Below are 24,400 nucleotides of genomic sequence, written 5' to 3'. Positions count from 1 at the left end.
CAGTCTAAATGGCTAGAGGTGCATAAGATGCAGGGGACAACGTCCTGCGCAACAATTGAAAAGATGCGTTTGTCTTTTAGTACGCATGGCCTCCCCGAGGTGCTGGTCACGGATAACGGCACTCCATTCACGAGTGAGGAGTTTGCGAGGTTCATAAAGCGCGGGAGCTGCGAGGCAGAGGGGACCGTTTAAAAGGTCGCTGCCTGGGTGAGGTAAGTACTGATTAACTTACTTACCTTGCAGGTCAGCTGTTTAGTTCGGGAGTGAGAGCCGGGACCTTAGAAACAGTGCGGGAATTTGAAAAAGCGCGGGAGCTGCGAGGCAGAGGGGACTGTTTAAAAGGTCGCTGCCTGGGTGAGGTAAGTACTGATTAACAACTTACTTACCTTGCAGGTCAGATGTTTAGTTCGGGAGTGAGAGCTGGGACCTTAGAAACAGCGCGGGAATTTGAAAAAGCGCGGAAGCTGCGAGGCAGAGGGGACCGTTTAAAAGGTCGCGGCCTGGGTGAGGTAAGTACTGATTAACTTACTTACCTTGCAGGTCAGCTGTTTAGTTCGGGAGTGAGAGCCGGGACCTTAGAAACAGCGCGGGAATTTGAAAAAGCGCGGGAGCTGCGAGGCAGAGGGGACCATTTAAAAGGTCGCTGCCTGGGTGAGGTAAGTACTGATTAACTTACTTACCTTGCAGGTCAGCTGTTTAGTTCGGGAGTGAGAGCCGGGACCTTAGAAACAGCGCGGGAATTTGAAAAAGCGCGGGAGCTGCGAGGCAGAGGGGACCGTTTAAAAGGTTGCTGCCTGGGTGAGGTAAGTACTGATTAACAACTTACTTACCTTGCAGGCCAAGTCGATTTCAGCAGGAGCGGAGCAGGCTAGTCCATTTCAGCGGGGGCAGTGCGGAAGTGATTTCTGGGAGGTAAGTCTCTTCTTTAAATTTTTTTTTTTAAATTTTAGTGTTTAAGGTGGGAACAGGAAGTCGACCCGCGGACTTCTGGGAAGACCCTCACCAATAAATTCTGGTGGAGAGGAAACCCAAGACACTACACGTGTAGTGTCTCCCACCCGCCCTCCTCCTCTAACCTAATAATAAAATCCTTTGGTGTGAGGTAAGTACCATATTTTATTATTGTTATTCATATTTTTTTTTAATATAAAAAATTTAAGTTAGTTGGATGGCAGGGAAGGGAGTGCAATGTTCCTCCTGCAGGATGTTTGAGGTGAGGGATGCCATTAGTGTCCCTGCTGATTTTACCTGCAGGAAGTGCTGCCATCTCCAGCTCCTCCAAGACCGAGTTAGGGAACTGGAGCTGGAGTTGGAAGAACTTCGGATCATTCGGGAGGCAGAGGGGGTCATAGATAGCAGCTTCAGGGAATTAGTTACACCAAAGATTGGAGATAGATGGGTAACTGTATGAGGGACTGGGAAAAAGCAGTCAGTGCAGGGATCCCCTGCGGTCGTTCCCCTGAGAAACAAGTATACCGCTTTGGATACTTGTGGGGGGGACGACTTACCAGGGGTAAGCCATGGGGTACGGGCCTCTGGCATGGAGTCTGTCCCTGTTGCTCAGAAGGGAAGGGGGGAGAGGAGCAGAGCATTAGTAATTGGGGACTCGATAGTCAGGGGCACAGATAGGAGATTTTGTGGGAGCGTGAGAGACTCACGTTTGGTATGTTGCCTCCCAGGTGCAAGGGTACGTGATGTCTCGGATCGTGTTTTCCGGGTCCTTAAGGGGGAGGGGGAGCAGCCCCAAGTCGTGGTCCACATTAGCACTAACGACATAGGTAGGAAAGGGGATAAGGATGTCAGGCAGGCTTTCAGGGAGCTAGGATGGAAGCTCAGAACTAGAACAAACAGAGTTGTTATCTCTGGGTTGTTGCCCGTGCCACGTGATAGTGAGATGAGGAATAGGGAGAGAGAGTAATTAAACACGTGGCTACAGGGATGGTGCAGGCGGGAGGGATTCAGATTTCTGGATAACTGGGGCTCTTTCTGGGGAAGGTGGGACCTCTACAGACAGGATGGTCTACATCTGAACCTGCGGGGCACAAATATCCTGGAGGGGAGATTTGTTAGTGCTCTTTGGGGGGTTTAAACTAATGCAGCAGGGGCATGGGAACCTGGATTGTAGTTTTAGGGTAAGGGAGAATGAGAGTATAGAGGTCAGGAGCTCAGATTTGACGTCGCAGGAGGGGGCCAGTGTTCAGGTAGGTGGTTTGAAGTGTGTCTACTTCAATGCCAGGAGTATACGAAATAAGGTAGGGGAACTGGCAGCATGGGTTGGTACCTGGGACTTCGATGTTGTGGCCGTTTCGGAGACATGGATAGAGCAGGGACAGGAATGGATGTTGCAGGTTCCGGGGTTTAGGTGTTTTAGTAAGCTCAGAGAAGGAGGCAAAAGAGGGGGAGGTGTGGCGCTGCTAGTCAAGAGCAGTATTATGGTGGCGGAGAGGATGCTAGATGGGGACTCATCTTCCGAGGTAGTATGGGCTGAGGTTAGAAACAGGAAAGGAGAGGTCACCCTGTTGGGAGTTTTCTAAAGGCCTCCAAATAGTTCTAGGGATGTAGAGGAAAGGATGGCGAGGATAATCCTGGATAAGAGCGAAAGTAACAGGGTAGTTATTATGGGAGACTTTAACTTTCCAAATATTGACTGGAAAAGATATAGTTCGAGTACATTAGATGGGTCGTTTTTTGTACAGTGTGTGCAGGAGGGTTTCCTGACACAGTTTGTTGACAGGCCAACAAGAGGCGAGGCCACATTGGATTTGGTTTTGGGTAATGAACCAGGCCAGGTGTTGGATTTGGAGGTAGGTGAGCACTTTGGGGACAGTGACCACAATTCGGTGACGTTTACGTTAAGGATGGAAAGGGATAAGTATACACCGCAGGGCAAGAGTTATAGCTGGGGGAAGGGAAATTATGATGCCATTAGACGTGACTTGGGGGGGATAAGGTGGAGAAGTAGGCTGCAAGTGTTGGACACACTGGATAAGTGGAGCTTGTTCAAGGATCAGCTACTGCGTGTTCTTGATAAGTATGTACCGGTCAGGCAGGGAGGAAGGTGCCGAGCGAGGGAACCGTGGTTTACCAAAGAAGTGGAATCTCTTGTTAAGAGGAAGAAGGAGGCCTATGTGAAGATGAGGTGTGAAGTTTCAGTTGGGGCGATGGATAGTTACAAGGTAGCGAGGAAGGATCTAAAGAGAGAGCTAAGACGAGCAAGGAGGGGACATGAGAAATATTTGGCAGGAAGGATCAAGGAAAACCCAAAAGCTTTCCATAGGTATGTCAGGAATAAGCGAATGACTAGGGAAAGAGTAGGACCAGTCAAGGACAGGGATGGGAAGTTGTGTGTAGAGTCTGAAGAGATAGGCGAGATACTAAATGAATATTTTTCGTCAGTATTCACTCAGGAAAAAGATAATGTTGTGGAGGAGAATGCTGAGCTCCAGGTAAATAGATTAGATGGCATTGAGGTACGTAGGGAAGAGGTGTTGGCAATTCTGGACAGGCTGAAAATAGATAAGTCCCCGGGACCTGATGGGATTTATCCTAGGATTCTCTGGGAGGCCAGGGAAGGGATTGCTGGACCATTGGCTTTGATTTTTATGTCATCATTGGCTACAGGAATAGTGCCAGAGGACTGGAGGATAGCAAATGTGGTCCCTTTGTTCAAAAAGGGGAGCAGAGACAACCCCGGCAACTATAGACCGGTGAGCCTCACGTCTGTAGTGGGTAAAGTCTTGGAGGGGATTATAAGAGACGAGATTTATAATATCTAGATAATATGATCAGGGATAGTCAGCATGGCTTTGTGAAGGGTAGGTCATGCCTCACAAACCTTATCGAGTTCTTTGAGAATGTGACTGAACAGGTAGACGAGGGTAGAGCAGTTGATGTGGTGTATATGGATTTCAGCAAAGCGTTTGATAAGGTTCCCCACGGTAGGCTATTGCAGAAAATACGGAGGCTGGGGATTGAGGGTGATTTAGAGATGTGGATCAGAAATTGGCTAGCTGAAAGAAGACAGGGTGGTGGTTGATGGGAAATGTTCAGAATGGAGTTCAGTCACAAGTGGAGTACCACAAGGATCTGTTCTGGGGCCGTTGCTGTTTGTCATTTTTATCAATGACCTAGAGGAAGGCGCAGAAGGGTGGGTGAGTAAATTTGCAGACGATACTAAAGTCGGTGGTGTTGTCGATAGTGTGGAAGGGAGTAGCAGGTTACAGAGGGATATAGATAAGCTGCAGAGCTGGGCTGAGAGGTGGCAAATGGAGTTTAATGTAGAGAAGTGTGAGGTGATTCACTTTGGAAGGAATAACAGGAATGCGGAATATTTGGCTAATGGTAAAGTTCTTGGAAGTGTGGATGAGCAGAGGGATCTAGGTGTCCATGTACATAGATCCCTGAAAGTTGCCACCCAGGTTGATAGGGTTGTGAAGAAGGCCTATGGAGTGTTGGCCTTTATTGGTAGAGGGATTGAGTTCCGGAGTCAGGAGGTCATGTTGCAGCTGTACAGAACTCTGGTACGGCCGCATTTGGAGTATTGCGTACAGTTCTGGTCACCGCATTATAGGAAGGACGTGGAGGCTTTGGAGCGGGTGCAGAGGAGATTTACCAGGATGTTGCCTGGTATGGAGGGAAAATCTTATGAGGAAAGGCTGATGGACTTGAGGTTGTTTTCGTTGGAGAGAAGAAGGATAAGAGGAGACTTAATAGAGGCATACAAAATGATCAGGGGGTTGGATAGGGTGGACAGTGAGAGCCTTCTCCCGCGGATGGAAATGGCTGGCACGAGGGGACATAACTTTAAACTGAGGGGTAATAGATAGAGGACGGAGGTCAGAGGTAGGTTCTTTACGCAAAGAGTAGTGAGGCCGTGGAATGCCCTACCTGCTACAGTAGTGAACTCGCCAACATTGAGGGCATTTAAAAGTTTATTGGATAAACATATGGATGATAATGGTATAGTGTAGGTTAGATGGCTTTTGTTTCGGTGCAACATCGTGGGCCGAAGGGCCTGTACTGCGCTGTATTGTTCTATGTTCTATGAACGGCGTACGCCATATCCGCACTGCCCCTTACCACCCGGCTTCAAATGGGTTGGCAGAGCACGCAGTGCAGACATTCAAAAGAGGCCTAAAGAAGCAGTCTTCCGGATCAATGGACACGAGACTGGCTCGCTTTTTGTTTACGTTTAGGACCGCCCCCCATGTGGTGACTGGGGTAGCTCCCACAGAACACCTAATGGGCCGGAAACTTCGCACCCGCCTTAGTATGGTTTTCCCAGATATTGGTGCAAAAGTACGCCGCACACAAGAACGGCAGGGACAGGGATTTTCTCGGCATCGGCCGATTCGGCAGTTTGCGCCCGGTGACCCAGTGTTCGTTCGGAATTTTGCTGGTGGTGCCCAGTGGGTTCCTGGCATAATCTTTTGCCAAACGGGCCCTATATCTTACCAGGTGCGAGCCCAGGGTCGTCTCCAGTGCAAACATGTAGACCACGTTCGGTCCAGAAGACTATCCCCTCCAAAGATTCCCCGCCCCCGGAGCTCATTTCCACAGCCGCAGAGACCAGAGACAATGGAAAGTAGTCCTCACAATCTTTCTCTGGTGCCTCACTCAAAGCCTGCGCAGGTCGTTACAGAACCGAATGGAGATAGAGACGCTGACATGACGAAGGCAGCAGACTCTGACTCCGAGATGGAGACACAGGACGCATCAGACGGGGAATCCTCGGGTCCACGGGCCGTGGATGTACAACTGTTACACCGTTCATCACGGAAGCGCCGGTCTCCGTCTCGTTACACGCCGCCTGATCCAGCGCCGCATGCAAATGGTGTCCGGCCTGCGGCAAAACGAATCCGACGCCCTCCTTCGCCAGGGTCTTCGGTGGATTCCTTGGACTTTGGGGGGGGGGAGGGATGTTATAACCTGCCTGCTTACCATTGGCTGGGGACTAATGACAATCCCACAATCCTGTGGGAGTATGAGCTTCCCCAATGAGGTGGGGCGGAGAAACCATTAGTTAACTCCATGTATAAATAAAGCTGGCCAGTTTGGAACCAGCAGGAAGGAGTGAGCAGCAAGGGAACTTGCTGCTGCTGTTATATATGTTATTGTAAATAAATGTTATTGCTTTGTATCCTTACAACTCGTGCTGGATTCTTCGTGGCCCTCACAAAACTCTGGGAACTGTGGATGGCAAATGGCAACCGGTGAACCTGACTTGAGGGCCAAATCGATTTAGTGCGAAAGTGAGAGTGGTTAGGGTCTGTGATGCACTCTCTGAGAGTATGTTCGAGGCAGGTTCAATTGAGGCATTCCAGAGGGAATGTTTTGAAAAGGAAAAATGAGCCATGTTACATGCATAAGGCAGGAAAATGGCACAAATTGAACTAGACTGAATGGTCTCCTTCTGCACTGGAACAATTCTGTGATTCTGTGAGGGATCCGACATATCAGAGACCAAGGACGGGATTCTCCGTAGCCCAGCGCCAAAATCAGGATCGCCGATTGGGCGGAGAATGGCTTCCAACGTCAGAATCGGGGCAGGTGCTGGTTGGCGATGCTCCGCCCCCTCCAAATCGGCATCATCGGGACACGCGGCGCCTGCAACTGCAACGCCGTTGGTGCATTATCAGCCTGCCCACCTATGATGCTCTGTCCATGACGGGCCGAGTTCCCGACGGCGTGGGCCACGTGTGATCCCGGCGGTTGGGAACCTGGCGTGCCGGGTGTCCGACAGTGTCCAGCGCCGCCACACTTGGCCGGGATCTGTATCGCTGGCCAGGGGGCTTCTGCTAGAGCTGGGGGGAGTGGTGGCGGTGGCCAGGGGGTGGGCCGGCGCCATGTTTCCCTGTGCGACCGGTGGGGGCGTAGGCGGCGCGGCTGCAGCTTGCCAGGCCTGTGCACGCACGGCCATGGACCCGGCCATTCTCTGGCCATTCTCCACACAATCCGCGGGTGTTCCATGCAGTGCCGGTGCTAGCCCCTCACTGGTACCAGAATCGGTGAGGGCTTTGCGCCGATTCCCCCGTCGTGGGGCACCACGGATTCTCCGTTGGCGCCGACACTTAGACGCAGAAATGGAGAATGCAGCCCCAAGTTTGAGAATTTTGGAACTCTGCATGACTGCAGGGAGTGGTGTGTTTGCTTGTGGTGGTGTAAGATGTATCTTGTTGTATCAACTATTCAAAGTGAAATGTACCTTTTTATGTGAAGGATCATTTGCCAGTACATGAATTGTTTAATTTGTATTTATTCTGATTCATGTTAAAGTAAAAATCACAAAAAGTGCAATCATGTTCGTAATTTGGGGTTGTTTGATAAATTTGGTTATTTTTGTTAATGGTTCTCCCGGGGATCAAAACAATGCAAAGGCTAATTTTCTAAACCTGGTACTCAAATCTTAGGCGGGATTCTCTGTTGGCCGATGCCGAAATCGGGAACGGTGATCGGGCAGAGAATAGCTCCTGATGTCGAAATCGCGGCAGGCGCCGGTTTGACACCGAATCGCGATGCTCCACCCCCTCCAAAACACCGTCATTGTGACACACGCCGTGCATAGTTCAACCGCGTTCACATCTCATTAGCAGGCCCACCCGCGATGCTCTGCCTCTGAAGCGGTTCACGTGTGCTCTCAATAATCATGAAACTGGCATGGTGGCTGTGGAGAGAGAGGAGGGGCGTACGGACAGTGTCCAGCACCGCCTACTTCACCGACATTCATGCTGTTGGCCGAGGGGCTTCTGCAAAGGCTGGGGGAAGTAGTGGGAGGTGGTCAGGAGGTGTGTGTGGTGTTGGGGTGGACGGGACACGCTCCAGCCCAACCAGTACTATCTTTACGGCTGCGATCGCTGTGTGTGGGGTGTATAGTCTACACGTGGCTGCAGCTTGTTAGCCTTGCACGTGTCCACCACGGATGCGGCGATTCCCGCACTGTTTTCCGTGTGTTCTGCTGGTGTTCCATGCGGTGCCGGTGCTAGTCCCTCACCGGCAGCGAAATCGGCGTGGGTAAGGCGCTGACTTTTTTGACATGGAACTCCACCTTTCCTCCATTAGTGTCAGCACTTCGACTAAAGATGGAGAATCCAGCCCCTTATATTCACAATAAATGTATTGGATATCTTGCAAATCCCTGATTTCCATTGCCCTACCTTTGGCCTTCAGCTGCATCATCCCCAAGATCTGAAATACTCTTTCTAAACTTTCTCCAAGTTACCTTTCTCGTTTATGACATTTATTAAAACATATCTTATTTTTTAATTACTTTTTCTAAGTTACAAAGCCTGGACTCAGAGTGTGGACAGGGGCGAACCCCTAAACCAGCTCCTTGTCTGCTCCAAAAACCAACTCAAATTCAAATTGAATTCAATTCATGGTCCCCGCAAGCGAGACATACCAGGTCTGAGCCAAAAGGCAGAACAGATACTACACTTGATCTTAGCCAAAAGGCCGAGAAGCGATATTAGAACATAACTTTGTGGTCACCTGTCCTAATATTTCTTAATGTGATTTGGTGTGAAATATATATTTGATAACACTCTGGTGAAGCTCCTTAAGATGTTTCACTCTGTGAAAAATCATATACAAGTGTGCCTTTGTTGCTGAATGATCATTAGGGATTCTGAATATCATCCTTCTATCAGTTTTCAGATTGCAAGTTGACGATAGATATACCCGCCTCCCCCCACCCCCCCTATTTTCAATCTCATCCTAAAGAAAAGTGGCAATGTGAAGAACTAATATTAAGGGATATAAACCTACCAATTAAGGCCTGGAATTAAAATTTAAGTTCTGAAATTTACAAGAATGTGAAATAAACAAGGAAGATTGGTAATCACTTCCACTTACAAGTCAGGTACCGTCAGCTTCAATGTTGGTTTCCATGTCAAAAAGGTCACCTCACCCACACCAACAAATCCTTCTCTTTCACCCATGAAGCTGAGCGCCATTAAAACAAACTGGCTTTCTGTCATCTTTTTCTATTGTTGCATACCAGCTTATATCCATTGGTGACACACTACTTTAAAACAACAGTGGTGTTTTATTATATAATGCAGAATGTATGATTATTCTGTCCTTTGTTAACAAGTGTCATGGCTATGTTTTCTTAAAGTGGTCCATGAGGTAAGTATGTGTGTGTGTGTGTCTGTGTCTGTGTAGCCGCCCCTGCCCTTTTAATTTATGAGTGGTTCAAATAAAAATAACCCAGCTGACAAGCTTTCGTCTTAAACAGGATAAAGGTCAGTTTATTACAAAGGCTACTGCTGAAAGTTACTTAGGTAAGTGTGATAAAGTAATACAGGTACAAAAATTAAAGGCTGATAAAGATAAATGAATACTTCAAGTCAGTCTCTGTGAGATACAATTGTGGTTCCTATTTCTTGAATTCCTTTCTTTCTGAAGTGAAAGGGTTGAAACCTGAGGTTTGATTAAGCAGCTATGATAGTTTCTACAGTTGACCAGTTGGCATTTGCTCAGGAGGCTTTTTGGAGAGAGAGGTTCCTATTCCTCACGACGTCTGCAGTTACAGCACTTGCAAATTGCGTGGACTTGTTTTTGGCAGAAACAGCAGTCGATTTTTTAATACCTTTCTCTTTGTCTTCCCTTGGCCATGAACCCTTTCTGAGGCTGTTGCTGAGAATTTTTCCTGGGTTCTGCATAAAGTTTCTGTTCACAGCCTGCTTTCATACAACTGTGCCCGGTTGGTAAACGTCACCTCACCTACACCAGCAAATCCTTCTCTTTCACCCATGAAGGTGAGCGCCATTAAAAGTAAGGATGATGCAAACATTAGTCCTCCTGATTGCTAGATACCTATTCTGCTGCCCGCTGAAAGTGCATTGGGCAGCATGGTAGCATAGTGGTTAGCACTATGGCTTCACAGTGCCAGGGTCCTGGGTTCAATTCCCAGCTTGGGTCACTGTCCGTGCAGAGTCTGCACGTTCTCCCTGTGTCTGCCTGGGTTTACGGGTGCTCCAGTTTCCTCCCACAAGCTCCAAAAGACGTGCTATTCGTTAATTTGGGCATTCTGAATTCTCCCTCTGTGACCCAAACAGGCGCCGGAATGTGGCGACTAAGGGCTTTTCACAGTAACTTCATTGCAGTGTTAACATAAGCTTACTTGTGACAATAAAGATTATTATTATCCCTGATCTAGCTGAATGCTCTGTCTACAGTTTACAGTCTTCAACTGTGACTTATTCCTTCCTTCTTTTCTCCCGTCTATAGCATGCTACACCAACCACCTTGATATAAAATGGCGTTAGCATGGAGGACGTTGCAAAGGAACAAGTCCATGTGAATAATTATTTAACAGAGAAGGTCTACTTCAGTACAAACTACCAAGCCAGCCAACGGTTTGGAGTCATTAGGGAATGGCGGAATGGTGTGTTTTGTAAAATGCTTTATGAAAAGCATTCAATTGTTTGCCCCCATGGATCAATTTTCAGATTGTGTATGTAAATACCAATTGCATTGGTTCTCCAAAATAAAGAAACAGTGTTTAAAAATTTAATGACTCTCTCCAATATGAGCCACAGCCCTCAGCACTTGAACCCACACAAACCTGGAACACCTTTACATGCATTCAGTTACAGACAACCATCTTCGCCATAATATGTTTGCAGTATTTAAATCTAATGAAACAAATCAAAATGAACATATATTTATGAATGGAATAGCAGTGGAGTGTCAGCATTCAGTGCCATGCACTGGAGAATTGGGGAAATAACCCATCCTCACCTGTTCGGAACTGGTGTTAATGCTGCCTACAGTGCCAGATATGCTAGGGCCCTAGCTAGGGCTATGGGCAGTGCTAGGGCCAGTAATTCCGGTGTCATGCCCCATGCACTATGCCCGGTTTTACTGTGCTAGGGCCATACGCTACTATCTTTACAGTTTTTACAGCTCTGGTACCAGATTGGGGCTGGCAGCTAAATCCCATGGTATATTGGTGCGAGCTGGTACCAGACTTACTGGTTTGTCCCTTTGGGAATGTGAAAAATTAAAAGAACTGCTTTATGTTATATGAAACTTATCTTCCAAATAAGGCTAGTGATAATCCATTTAGCAATCCAAATAAAGTTCCCTTATTAGCTTCAGAATTCAAAAGGGGACATTTTCACACCTCCAGGGGAAGCCATTGTCTGTTTGAAGACTGATTGAATTTCAAAAGTATTTTCATGTCTTATGTCTGCCCACAATCCACTTAAAGTTTTCTGGAAGTCTGACTACATTGCAGTTGAAAAGGCCAAGGGCTGGATTCTCTGGTCCTCCAGCTCCGCTGTTCACTGGCAGGATTCTCTACTCCAAACTCTTATCAATGGAATTTTCCATTGAAGCCACCCCACACCACTCTGTAACCCATCGGTGGAGGTGTGCTGCCGAAGGAAACAGAGAATCGCAATGGATGGAGAATTATGGTCCAAGTGACTTCTGGCAGCCATCTTTAAAGCTTCTTGTGTTTCTTTGACAGGAAGATTAACATTTTTTACAATATTTATAATATCACTACTATACATTCATAAAATACAGAATTCCAAGATTCTGAAGGAGTCCCAATATCCAGCCTTGGTTGCACGACCTTACACACTTGCACAGGTCTTCAGAGCTGCATGGACAACCTGAATTATTCACTTAAAGTGCATTGGCCTGAACCCACTAGCATCAGATGGCCTTTTGGGGATGGTTGGAAGCTCCACACCATAAATTGTTGTGGAAAGATCAACCCATGGCTTTGACCCAGCATATTTTCAGCTGTTCCTGATGTTCTTTCCAGTAAAATCAACCAGACATTTCAGCACCTTAGCAGATGGCTTTCCCCCACCCTGCACCCCAAATTTCTCTCAAAACCACAAAACTAAAGAACTATGAGGAAATAAGAAGATAACAGATAAGAGCAGGAGGGGGCAACCTGAATTCACCCTTTGGGCCTACTCCTCAATTCGAGAAGGTCATGGCTAATCATTTCCCTCAAACCCACATTCCTCAAACCACGTATCTTTTGATTCCTTTTGTATCAAAAAAATCTATCAAATCTGCTGATGAATACATAAATTCTCCAGCTGCCTTAATGGGCCTGAACTCACATTCTCCAGATTACTATCCCAAACTTCTGTATTGCTCGTCTAGTGACATAACCTACCGCTCCACCAGAGACTCACAGGTGCATAGGGACCCATAAATGAATGAAATAAAAATCTCTTACTGTCACAAGTAGGCTTCAAATGAAGTTACTGTGAAAAGCCCCTAGTCGCCACATTCCAGCGCCTGTTCGGGGAGGCTGTTACGGGAATCGAACCGTGCTGCTGGCCTGCCTCGGTCTGCTTTCAAAGCCAGCGATTTAGCCCTGTGCTAAACAGGTAAAGTGGCCTGCAAATGGCTTCAAAACTGCATTCTCAGTAAATTATAATCCAGAACATCTAGTTACTTAAAGTTTGGAGTATTGTGCTACACATCAGCTGTAAGAAAACTTGATTGAAACACACAACTTCAAAATTAGGTGAAGTGCTTCAAATAAGCAGTTCCTTTGCACCAACACGGCTAAATGATCACGAGTTAATTTTTGTTATTTTGCCGTGATTTTTTAGAAATTACTGGCCTGAAAAATCTTAGTTGCTTAATCAACTTATTTGAGTTGAATTGAAACTGAAAAATGTGGTCTTATGTTTTATTTAGAAGTCAGAGCACAGGAGTGTACTTGAAGTGCGACTGCCATGAGTGATCACGAGAAGGCGTCCTTAATTGGCTTTGACTGTTCCTTAATTAAAACATGAGGATTTCCAGAGGCCAACCTTAATGCAGTACTTTACAGTGTAGTCAGTCTCTTGTGGTTCTGCTCACAGTGAGTCAGAAGACATGCTTATTTCAAAAGGAGGTGCATTAAGTAGCAAGAGGAAATCTCAATTACGCTAAAGAGCTCCCACTAACAGAAGTAGCTGCCACTTGTGAATAAACTGCAGGAAGTGAGCACTACTGACTACATGTGCAAGAGGCTATCCCACTCCTAACACCGCAATAGTATTCTGTCAAGTCGAGAGAAACAGTCCTGGAAAAGCATGTCACCATCACTGCTTTTATCTGCAGCATTGCCAATGACAGCAATTATTGTAAATTAAATGGAAACTCAGATGAGCCGATAGGCGAGAAAAAACACGACTAAGTTATCATGGACCAATCAGAAACATACTAGACATGTCATGATCATCCATTGTTTGCAGACATAGTTTTCAGTATTGGTAATTGAACTGAACCCTAATGAAAGTGTAAGCACATTTTTGTGACAAATTTTGGGGGGTCAAGTACCAGTTGATTTTTCCTCTGATGTGGGTGGATATTTTGCTGCTTTCTACAGAAGAAACAGGTACAAACAGCTAAATCTTTGATACTGCTATTTTCTTACGCCAATGAAAATCATTTGGAATTTTAGGCAAGGTTTTACGGTTACTCTGTCCACAAGACAAGAACCAGGGTAACAATCAAGAAAGTAAGAAATGAGAGCTAGCAAGAAAGCACAAACTTAAGTGGATGGAATGTAACAATTATAATCCTGCGCTCCGAGTCCGTTAGTCTGTTCAAACCTTGTACCTCTTTATGTTTCCAAAAGACTTGTGATTGTTCACTGTAGGGGTGCACGTCACTCTGACGATAATGGCAGACACTAGGGTATCTCAGTAACTACAATTTGTTAATTTGCCTCTTTAGACCAACATTTAAAGATTTCTGCCACCTTCTGTTTGGTCTCTTCACTTTATAATGATGATGTGGAGATGCCGGCGTTGGACTGGGGTGAGCACAGTAAGAAGTCTTACAACACAGGTTAAAGTCCAAAAGGTTTGTTTCTAATCACTAGCTTTCGGAGATATTTGGAACTGAATCCATACTGTTCCTGCGCTGGCTTAGCTAGAATGTCTCTTAGGTTACAAAGAGGCCCAGTCTTCTTCGAAGACATATAATTCCTGACTGTTGTTTTTGTCATATCATGAAAGGTCAGCCTAATAAGTCAATCCTCAAAGACAACACAGCCCCACACGGAGCACATTTAAAAAAATATAAATTTAGAGTACCCAATTCGTTTTTTCCAATTAAGGGGCAATTTAGCGTGGCCAATGCACCTACAGTGCATATGTTTGGATTGTGGGGGCGAAACCCGCGTAAGCTCCACGCGGACAGTGACCCAGAGCCGGGATCAAACCTGGGACCTCCGTGCCGTGAGGCAGCAATGCTAACCACTGCGTCACTGTGCTGCCCCTACATGGAGCACATTTACCTATTGGACCTGATCCGATGCTTTAAATGAATTTTTCAATTGGTTCCATTCCTATCTCTTTCCTCATAACCCTTGCAAATTTATCTTTTCCCTGTACAGATTCAGTTCTCTTTTGAAAGTTACTGTTAATTCTGCTTCCGTCCGTTTTTCAGAGAGCACATTCAAGAGTCTGATTACTTGCTCTACAAAAAAGGTATCTGCGTCTCCCTTTCGTTATTTTACCAATTCAATAATAAATCTGCGTCCACCAGGGCCAGGGGAGTAGTGGGGAGAGCGACCAGGAGACGGACCGCCATTGCCGCAGCCCACAAAGCAACCATGTGGCTGTGCACTCCATTGGCTGCCAATGTGACCCAAAAATGTGAAGAGCTCCATCGGCCATATGGGTGCCCCCCCCCCCCAATCCCAAGGGGAAGAGCACAGCACTCTATCCTTCCCCCAGGCAGATAGGCACAACCATGCATCGCAAGGAGGACCCACGGCACACTGTAGCCACGGCACACCGTAGCTACGGTCACCGTAGCTACGCTCCCAATGAATGCCCACTCCTCTCACCCAGCCCGATGGCCCTGCACAGTGCTAGTCGATGACACAGAGTGCCAGCCCCACCCTGCCCCATCCCACAACCAGGTGCCATACCGCTGGCAGATAGCATACGGCCCACGAAAGGAGGACACCCTCAGTAGACTGCTCAGGAGGGCGCAGGACAGGGGCAGTGAAGTGTTGCGCTGGCATGGGTAGCACCAGCCACCGATACTCCACGGACGGGTGGCGGGGTTTGAGGCCCCCGGTGACAGTCCCCAACGGGGCCAGGAACGCAATGATGATGGCAGAGTGTCGGGGGAATGGTTGGGGGTGGGGGGCATTGAGCAGGGACTACACTGTAGGACAAGGCCAGTGTGAAGTCTGTTGAACCTGGATGGCCACTGGAATACTCACCATGCTAACATGACTGCCCTTTATCCCCTGCACGCAATGGATTTTGGAGGTCCACCAGGGATATTTGGCATCTGCCTGGCTGCAGCAGCCCTTGAGGACGCAAAGAGGCTGCGCGAATGGGAGTTGTTTGGGAGGGTCACTGCAGAACAGGAGCCTGCCCCAGAGGAGCAGGGAACAGTTGGCGAGGCTGGAGAGCTGGCCGCCCAACAGGCCGAGGAGGGGGTTGGAAGAAGGATTTGAGGACTTGCCAGACCGAGCGTGTCGCCGATGACTGCAGCTCAGCAGGGTCACCATGTGACATCTGTGCTAAATGATGGAACTGTGGGGGTATGGGGGGAAACACCCGCTCCTCCCGGTGGCCGTGAAGGTGATGGCTGCCCTGAACGTTTTTGCCACGGGATCCTTCCAGTTCACATGTGTATCTGTCATGCGATGGACCTATATGCCCAGGTGGCACAATACGTCAATTTCAATCTGGACCGAGCCCACCAGGTTGCCTGGGCAGTGGGATTCACCGCCATTGCAGGCATGCCCCAGGTCCAGGGGGTGATAGATCGGACACACATCACTCTACAGGCACCAGTGCATGAGGGGGCGTCATTCATCACTGGAAGGGCTTCCTCTCGATGAGTTTGCAGTTGATATGCGACCCAGTATCCAGGCAGAGTGTGCACGATGCTTTCATCCTGGCAAACTCGTCGGTGCCCGACACATTCGAGTCGCACCCTCGGGTCAAGCGTTGGCTCATGGGTACCAGGGTTGCACGCTGCGGTCATGGCTGATGACACCTATCCAAAGGCCGCAGACCGACGTGGAGAACCGCTATAGCAAAGCCCATGCAACCACCAGGAGTGTCACGAGCAGTGCACGGGCGTTCTCAAGTTGCGGTTCAGTTACCTGGACCACTATGGTGGGGCCCCTCAGTATAGCCCCAGCATGGTTTCCCACATCGTGGTGGCCTGCCTCGTCCTCCACAACATCATGCAGCATGTTGGAGGAGGAGGAGGAATGCCAGGCCTTGCCCGACGAGGAGGATGGGCAGGACTTGGGGCCTGTGCGGGCACAGGAAGCCACACAACATGTGCGCCAAGGCTGCCTGATCGCCTTTAGCTTCACCGACTAGGGGGCCCGGCCACCGGCGGTTCAACTATCCTGCTCCATTTCCACGTACCTCCCACCGACAATGACCCCCCCTTCCTTGCACTCCATCCCACCCACCCACCCCAGCATCTGCAACCCCCGCCCCATGCTTCCCATCACCTGCACCACAGGGTATTTGCTCTTGGTTGGCAGTACCAGCGGGTCTGGTCCATGAGGTGGAGGAAGATGACAACCCGCTCTGCAATGAGCTCTGTTGCTCTGCATTGTTTGACAGGGTCTGACTGCCGTCCCAGTGTCACATTCCACTGTCCGCCTGGGTGATCCCTGCATGCATGCTGGCCATTCCATGAGTGGTGGTGGATCACTCACTGGGTCTGCTCGACCATATTGGAACTCCACATTACCGGCCTCCCACATCCTCCCCCTTCCCCACCCAGCAGATCCTCTGCACCTAGCCCAGCCCATCCCTCCCACCCTTCAGATAGAGGATCAAGGCTGTTCGGAATGTTGGTAAACAGGTGTTTCTTTGTGACAGTGCTATGTACATTAACTTTACCCTGGACCCTAACGCATTCCTATGTGCTGCAGCCGAGCCAACTTAACTTACATTTCTAATCTTACGTGTCCTAATGTAGAGGCGGCTTGCTGTCTATCCCACCCTGTGCCCTGGGTCCCCTTTAGATGCTGTCCTCTGGAGCAACTGGGCCTAGATCGGCCCGTCGGCTTTTCAGGTGTCACAGGTGGCATGGTGCCATCCTGTTCTGCCCGCTGCCCATCAGATATGCCAGGGCAGCTTGGGGGGGGGGAATTCAGAGGCACTGTGGCGCACCGGCACCTCAACTGTGGGAGTCACTGGCATGGGCCGCATCACCTCCTCCTCCCTCGGGCTGCCCGATGGCTTCCAGGCTATTCCTTGGGATGAGAGTATGGCTGGAGCGAGCTCCTTGGGCACCTTGGGAGCTGCCAGTCCTGGAGGCCAGGTCTTGTCTCAACCAGGGTGCTTGCAGCCATGGAGCACACCGACTGTGCCACGTCCTTTCGGAACTGACCACGTCACTCAGCGGATCTGTGTCTGGCTCAGGTCAACCAGCGCCCGTCAAAGCTCTTGTTGCCCGCAGCCGTTACGTGTTGTCCCTGGGCCATGCTCTGGAGCACTGCATCAATGTCCAAGTGGCACTGATACATGGTTGCCTGCGACATGGCTACCCTGTCCTGTGCCTCAGCCACCGCCCACTGTGAGTACCCCAGGCTTTGCACATCATGACCCATGGCCATGACTCTCACATCCAAGGCCTCCACCGTAGATGCACCAGTGAGGTGTTGGCCTGGGTGGCACGCATTGTCAGTAGCACCTCCTGCTCCTGCAGGCGGTTGGACTCCTCCAACTGCACCTTCAGGAGCTGGATGGTTGCGGCCATCTCCTCATATAGTCCCCGGCTCTGCGCATGCATCACCAACGTTGATGGGACCATACTTATCGGAAGCCCTGGATGTCTGGACGGCAACTAGTCCCTGGTGTGGATAGACCTCCAACCAGCCGGCCCCTTGGGGGTTCGTACCTCCACCTGATGCATCACTACATGCGTGTTGTGCGCGCCAAATGCTGCCCCAAGAGCCTCTTCACTAAAGTACCCAACTGAGGTGAGTGCCTCTGGGATGGTGGAGGGTGTTGGTGATGAGAAGTCGGTGTTGTCCTCGGACTTGTGCTCTGGTGTGTTGCGGGGTTGTGGCAGGGGATGAGGGACCCCGAATGGTCCCGCTCCATCGGCAGGTGAACCACGGGGTTGTGGGGTGTGGAGGGGAAGGAGAGACACCAGCCGCCCTGCCTCATCAGGAGGTGACACTGCAAGACAAAAGACAAGACGCATGGCAAGACCATGGGTAGGCACGGTGTGTGTGTGGCGCGGGGGGGGGGGTGACTCATGTTCTATAGGGACATCGCAATGCACTTGCTTGTCCCAATGCCGACCTTCACCTCTGTGGCTGCCCGGTCTCCCACCCACCAACCAGGTTCATCGCCCTCTGCTCCGTGATGGTGAGGGGCTGCAGGCCCAGCGAGCTCCTTCTGGTCTTCTCCCACTCCCACCGGTTGTTGGCCGCCTTCTCCTGGGGGGGGACGACGACAGATAATGCACAGTGTGAGACACTTGGATGCGGGTAGCACAGGGGGTCCCCAGCTGGTGACCTGTGTGTGCGGGGCACCAGGCCATGGCGGGTGGTATGGGTGTTGGCAGGGTGGTGTGTAAGTGGACTGTTGGACAGTGGGGTTCGGTTGTCCTCTGAGGGGGGGGGGTTATGAGAGTGTGGGATGGGGTTGGTACCAGGGGCACAGAGGTGGTGACTCACCCAAGCTGCCCTGAGGAGGTTATGCAACTTCTTCCTACACTGCTATCCGGCCCTCGAGGTGGGGCCCACGTGCTCCCAGCTCTGCCCAGACCCAGTTGATGTCAGTGGGTGGAAGCCTCATCCCCACCCCAGGGAACAGGGTGTCCCATCTCTCCTGCACATCATCCTGTCATTTCTCAAGCTCTGCGTCCACGAATCTCAGGGCCGCTCTCCGGGGTGGCATCTTCTTGGGTGGAATTAGAGCGCGTGTGGGGACTGGAGTGCTTACATGCAGCTGTGGCTTGTCAGGCTCATCGAGTGCTGTTCCCAATCCCAGTGAATCACACAACGGTGTGCGTTGGAATTGCACTAGTTCCACGTGGCACGACTGCTGAACATTTTGCAAGTCCTGAATGATTCTGGAAGTTGCACCCCGATCGGGACCGTGGAACACCCGCCACTCAGTCCGGGCGTCAGCACTTCGTGTCTCAAATGGAGAATCCCGCACTGTATATTTTCAAGAAGGAGTTAGATATTGTTCTCGGGCCTAAAGGGATGAAAGGATCGAGGGGGGATGCAGGAATAGTTTACTGAGTTGGACGATCAGCTATGCTCATGATGAATGGCGGAGCAGACTCAAAGGGCTGAATGGTCTATTCCTCCTAGTTTCTAAATGTCTGTGTTTCTAAAGTGGTTTCAGTTTAAAGGGCTTTATTTTTTATGTCTGGATTTCATTTAAATTGCAGTATTCCCCCTTTAAAAGTGTGGCAGGCAGTGTGATGATATCATGTCCAGAGGTGATAAGGTCATGTGGCAGCACGGTAGTACCAGTGGATAACACTGTGGCTTCACAATGCCAGGGTCCCAGGTTTGATTCCCCTCTGGGTCATTCACTGTCTGTGTGGAGTCAGCATGTTCTCCCCGTGTCTGTGTGGGTTTCCTCCGGGAGCTCCAGTTTCCTCCCACAATCCAAAGATGTGCAGGTTAGGTGGATTGGCCATGATAAATTGCCCTTAATGACCAAAAAAAAAGGTTAGGAGTGGTTATTGGATTACAGGGATAGGGTGGAAGTGAGGGCTTAAGTGGGTCTGTGCAGACTCGATGGGCCGAATGGCCTCCTTCTGCACTGTATGTTCTATTGCGACCAGGAGCAGTTATTCTGTATGGAGTCTGGCTTCTGATCATCCTTTTGTACACTCGAGGAACATTTTTTTTGCTGCATTTTCAGGTTCCCTCCCCATTTGAGACAAAACGTAATTTTTAACCCGTTATGTTACTGTACACTGTAAGAGCCCTGTGGTCTTTGTTTTTTCAGAGAATTCTCCAACGTACTGTTCCTTACAGTACAGATATTGTACTGTATTATAAACTTTATTTCTTTGCTTGCTGCTGGTAATGTATGTACCTGAGGAACTGTTGTGGAGTTCTGTTTTTAAAAGGATTCTTTGCTACACAAAGGGCACGATTCACCCAGCGAGGGCGTCATCCAGATTGCGCCGGGCTTCACGGGTCACGTGACTCACCCGCGGTTTGAGGCCCAATGCGATGCCCGATTTGGGCCTCGTCCGCAATGCACCCGGCACGCCAGATTGCCACCAACGCGGTGGGAAAACCATGCCCATTATCAATTTTACTTTGGAATAGGTAAAGTTGAAAGCTACAAAGTAGTAACAACAGACTACAGACCAGCTCTTCTGAACTGATTGGAAATGACACTTATTAAAAATTAACCAGTCATTCCCAATAACATTCAAACTGTAAGGGATTTAATTTCCTCATTTAGTGTACTGTTTAAAACGGTTAAGGAGTGTTAAAGTGATACACTTAAGGTATTTTACACTAAAGTGTTAAGGATTGCAAATTCAAAAAGAAATTGAACCACTAAATATGCTGGTTTGCAAGCATGTTGTCTATTCTCTGTGTGATTTATCAAACTATATTTTTATTTTCAGAATTCCAAAAGTTAATCCAGCAAAGAATATAATTTTCACTCAAATCAAAGCAAATGATGAAAATAGAGCAGTTGCACAAGGCGTGGGTTAAAATGATTGATGTAAATTTGGTTTAGAAATATTCGGTGTGACTTTTAGTTGCTGTGAGAAAATAATAATGAATTTCAGAGCATAATTTTATGGTGACCCAGATGCCTGCCTTATTGGTACAAAGTTGGATGATTCAAGATGCAGTGTTGTTTGGTAAAGTACTTTGTTTGATATTTTATTCAATTTGAAAGTAAATATATGCAGGATGATCCCTTACAAAAAAAACGATAACATAAGCAATCCAGTTCTGCCTTGTTGGCAGATGTGACAGTTCTTAATAGCACATTAGTAAAAACAAGCTGTTAACCGATATTTATCGTACTGATGTGGTTGTCATGCCAATTTAGGGCATCGATATTAAGGAGTTTAATTTTCAGGGAATATCATTGGTGCAGTTGAGGAGATCTACTGCCATTCACCTTGTTAGGAGTTTTCTACAGGCCCCCCAATAGTAGCAGAGATGTGGAGGAACAGGTTGGGAAACAGATTTTGGAAAGGTGCAGAAGTCACAGGGTAGTAGTCATGGGTGACTTCAACTTCGCAAACATTGAGTGGAAACTCTTTAGATCAACTCTTTAAATCTTGAGTTTGGATGAGGTGGTGTTTGTGCAGTGTGTCCAGGAAGCTTTTCTAATACAGTATGTAGATTGTCTGACCAGAGGGGAGGCCATATTGGATTTGGTACTTGGTAATGAACCAGGGCAAGTGATAGATTTGTTAGTGGGGGAGCATTTTGGAGATAGTGAGCACAATTCTGTGACTTTCACTTTAGTAATGGAGAGGGATAGGTGCGTGCAACAGGGCAAGGTTTACAATTGGGGGAAGGGTAAATACGATGTTGTCAGACAAGAATTGAAGTGCATAAGTTGGGAACATAGGCTGTCAGGGAAGGACACAAGTGAAATGTGGAACTTGTTCAAGGAACAGGTACTACATGTCCTTGATATGTATGTCCCTGTCAGGCAGGGAAGAGATGGTCGAGTGAGGGAACCATGGTTGACAAGAGAGGTTGAATGTCTTGTTAAGAGGAAGAAGGAGACTTGTGTAAGGCTGAGGACACAAGGTTCAGACAGGGTGCTGGAGGGATACAAGATAGCCAGGAGGGAACTGAAGAAAGAGATTAGGAGAGCTAAGAGAGGGCATGAACAATCTTTGGCGGGTAGGATCAAGAAAAACCCCAAGGCCTTTTACACATATGTGAGAAATATGAGAATGACTAGAGCGAGGGTAGGTCCGATCAAGGACAGTAGCGGGAGATTGTGTATTGAGTCTGAAGAGAGAGGAGAGGTCTTGAACGAGTACTTTTCTTCTGTATTTGCAAATGAGAGGGGCCATATTGTTGGAGAGGACAGTGTGAAACAGACTGGTAAGCTCAAGGAAATACTTGTTAGGAAGGAAGATGTGTTGGGCATTTTGAAAAACTTGAGGATAGACATGTCCCCTGGGCCTGACGGGATATATCCAAGGATTCTATGGGAAGCAAGAGATGAAATTGCAGAGCCGTTGGCAATGATCTTTTCGTCCTCACTGTCAACAGGGGTGGTACCAGGGGATTGGATAGTGGCGAATGTCGTGCCGCTGTTCAAAAAAGGGACTAGGGATAACCCTGGGAATTACAGGCCAGTTAGTCTTACTTCGGTGGTAGGCAAAGTAATGGAAAGGGTACTGAAGGAATGGATTTCTGAGCATTAGGAAAGACACAGCTTGATCAGGGATAGTCGGCACGGATTTGTGAGGGTTAGGTCTTGCCTTACAAGTCTTATTGAATTCTTTGAGGAGGTGACCAAGCATGTGGATGAAGGTAAAGCAGTGGATGTAGTGTACATGGATTTTAGTAAGGCATTTGATAAGGTTCCCCATGGTAGGCTTCTGCAGAAAGTAAGGAGGCATGGGATAGTGGGAAATTTGGCCAGTTGAATAACGAACTGGCTAACCGATCGAAGTCAGAGAGTGGTGGTGGATGGAGCCCTGGAGTTCCAGGATTCAGCCTGGAGCCCAGTTACCAGTGGTGTACCACAGGGATCAGTTCTGGGTCCTCTGCTGTTTGTGATTTTCATTAATGACTTGGATGAGGGAGTTGAAGGGTGGGTCAGTAAATTTGCAGATGATACAAAGATTGGTGGAGTTGTGGCTAGTGAGGAGGGCTGTTGTCGGCTGCAAAGAGACATAGATAGGATGCAGAGCTGGGCTGAGAAATGGCAGATGGAGTTTAACCCTGAAAAGTGTGAGGTTGTCCATTTTGGAAGGACAAATATGAATGCGGAATACAGGGTTAAAGGTAGAGTTCTTGGCAATGTGGAGGAGCAGAGAGACCTTGGGGTCTATGTTCATACATCTTTGAAAGTTGCCACTCAAGTGGATAGAACTGTGAAGAAGGCTTATGGTGTGCTAGCATTCATTAACAGAGGGATTGAATTTAAGAGCCGTGAGGTGATGATGCAGCTGTGCAAAACTTTGGCAAGGCCACATTTGGAGTACTGTGTACAGTTCTGGTCGCCTCATTTTAGGAAGGATGTGGAAGCTTTGGAAAAGCTGCAAAGGAGATTTACCAGGATGTTGCCTGGAATGGAGAGTAGGTCTTACGAGGAAAGGTTGAGGGTGCTAGGCCTTTTCTCATTAGAACGGAGAAGGATGAGGGGGCGACTTGATAGCGGTTTATAAGATGATCAGGGGAATAGATAGAGTAGACAGTCAGAGACTTTTTCCCCGGGTGGAACAAACCATTACAAGGTGACATAAATTTAAGGTGAATGATGGAAGATATAGGGGGGATGTCAGAGGTAGGTTCTTTACCCAGAGAGTAGTGGGGGCATGGAATGCACTGCCTGTGGAAGTAGTTGAGTCGGAAACATTAGGGACCTTCAAGCAGCTATTGGATAGGTACATGGATTACGGTAGAATGATATTGTGTAGATTAAGTTGTTCTTCAGGGCAGCACGGTAGCATTGTGGATAGCACAATTGCTTCACAGCTCCGGGGTCCCAGGTTCGATTCCGGCTTGGGTCACTATCTGTGCCGAGTCTGCACGTCCTCCCCGTGTGTGCGTGGGTTTCCTCCGGGTGCTCCGGTTTCCTCCCACAGTCCAAAGATGTGCAGGTTAGGTGGATTGGCCGCGATAAATTGCCCTTAGTGTCCAAAATTGCCCTTAGTGTTGGGTGGGGTTGCTGGGTTGTGGGGATAGGGTGGAGGTGTGGACCTTGGGTAGGGTGCTCTTTCCAGGAGCCGGTGCAGACTCGATGGGCTGGGTGGCCTCCTTCTGCACTGTAAACTCTATGATAATCTATGATTAATCTAGGACAAAGGTTCAGCACAACATCGTGGGCCGAAGGGTCTGTTCTGTGCTGTTTTTTTCTATGATCTATGATTCAGCTAAAGTAAGTTTTGTGTTATCTCCAAAATGATTCAACTCGGATTTTTCAAATGTCAGAGTGGCACAGGCACAAGGCAATTATTCTAAATAATTGAGTCCATGATAGAATTTCCTCCTCCCACAGCTGTGACAGAAGGTAACCAGCTCCAACTGGTGGATGCCTTCATTTTATTGTAGCCACCATTTGAGTGACTTGTCTATCCTTTTTATTTCTCCCCCTTTTCCTCCCCTAAATGTTGGAAAAAGACCACTCAATTCATATCTACTCTTGAAAAGAAATATGAACCAGTAACACTTATTCCAGAATGGACAGAAAATTCCTCGGGCACATTAGCCATCACCAGTTCGGCGCGA

The 24,400-nt window shown here is 48.4% G+C and overlaps 2 long non-coding RNA genes and 1 other non-coding gene across 3 annotated transcripts in view; 1 reads left to right on the top strand and 2 right to left on the bottom strand.

The window, feature by feature from the left end:
• The window catches only part of LOC140388062 (uncharacterized), a 205,333-nt gene extending 194,836 nt beyond the window's left edge, over window positions 1-10,497 (top strand). Inside the window, exon 3 of the long non-coding RNA XR_011934076.1 lies at window positions 10,231-10,497. This is a non-coding gene — a long non-coding RNA (uncharacterized lncRNA). The remainder of the gene's footprint in view (window positions 1-10,230) is intronic.
• The window catches only part of LOC140388061 (uncharacterized), a 154,527-nt gene that overhangs the window by 126,162 nt on the left and 3,965 nt on the right, over window positions 1-24,400 (bottom strand). The window lies entirely within an intron of this gene.
• Window positions 8,264-8,463, bottom strand: LOC140388679 (U2 spliceosomal RNA). Its single transcript, XR_011934250.1, has one exon. It is a non-coding gene; the product is annotated as a U2 spliceosomal RNA (small nuclear RNA).

This window comes from Scyliorhinus torazame, chromosome 13, assembly GCF_047496885.1.
Source record: "Scyliorhinus torazame isolate Kashiwa2021f chromosome 13, sScyTor2.1, whole genome shotgun sequence".
Taxonomy (NCBI): Eukaryota; Metazoa; Chordata; class Chondrichthyes; order Carcharhiniformes; family Scyliorhinidae; genus Scyliorhinus; species Scyliorhinus torazame.
Note: the sequence above shows the minus strand (reverse complement) of the source record. Positions and strands in the feature narration are given on the sequence as shown.